The 962-nt window shown below is 36.7% G+C and overlaps 1 protein-coding gene across 2 annotated transcripts in view; it reads left to right on the top strand.

The window, feature by feature from the left end:
* Chrna7 (cholinergic receptor nicotinic alpha 7 subunit) overlaps positions 1-962 on the top strand; it is a 109100-nt gene that overhangs the window by 32174 nt on the left and 75964 nt on the right. The gene's annotated exons all lie outside the window — the stretch shown is intronic.

Genomic DNA, 962 nt, shown 5'->3' on the forward strand with positions numbered 1-962 from the left:
ATTTTTTTAATTAATTGTTGTTTCATGCATATATGCTCCCCCCTCCACACACACACACACATATATTGCCCCAGGGATGACTTTTTTGTATTAGTACTCTTCCCTGGACACAAAGTCTCACCAGCATGACTGCCTAAATGTCTTAATTTTGATGGGATATTTATTTAGAGAGTAATCAGTATGATTGGGATTACCCATAAACATACATAAAAATCAACAGAAGAGTTTTTCTTTCAATCCTATTCAGAGTTTCTATTATACAGAATGAGAATTTTGTAAGTCATTATTTTAAAACTCACCTTCTTCCAGAAATACAGCTCTTTGGTGAGGTGATGTCTATTAAAAAGAAGGAAAAAAAAGGAGTCCTTGTTTATCTGAAATGGCTTTTGTTTTGACTTGACTCTTGGTTAACTATTTAGCTGGGCATAGATTTCACAGTTGAGTTCTATGGTACTTTCCATAGTTTGAATTTGTCCTTTTCTTGATCAGGGATGCTGTGGAATTCCCATCTGCTTTCTGGTCAGTTATCAGACTGCACTGTCTTGGGGATAAATCATGACTTTGTGCTTTTAGTATAGTTTTTTTTATATGTGATAGCTTTACTACAGTGTGATTTATTTATTTTTGTTATTGTTGATTCTTTCTTTTTTCTTTTGAAGAAAAGGTTTCTTTTGGTTTCTGGTTCCAGAGAGATAAGGTCCATTATGATAGAGAAGGGATAACAATAGAAACAGGAAGCTGGATGATCACATCCTTAATCCACATACAGGAAGCAGAGAGACAGAACAAGAAGTAGGTAGGCTATAAATCTAAAGCCTGCCCCAATGATGTGCTGCTTCCTTGAGCAAGGCTCCATCTCCTAAATAGTGCCATGTGCTGGGAATCCAGTGTTCAAATACATGACTTCAGTGGTCAAGAGAGTGAATGGGAGGGTGTGTGTGTGTGTGTGTGTGTGTGTGTGT

The sequence above is a fragment of the Microtus ochrogaster genome, chromosome 22, assembly GCF_000317375.1.
Source record: "Microtus ochrogaster isolate Prairie Vole_2 chromosome 22, MicOch1.0, whole genome shotgun sequence".
NCBI classification, from domain to species: domain Eukaryota; kingdom Metazoa; phylum Chordata; class Mammalia; order Rodentia; family Cricetidae; genus Microtus; species Microtus ochrogaster.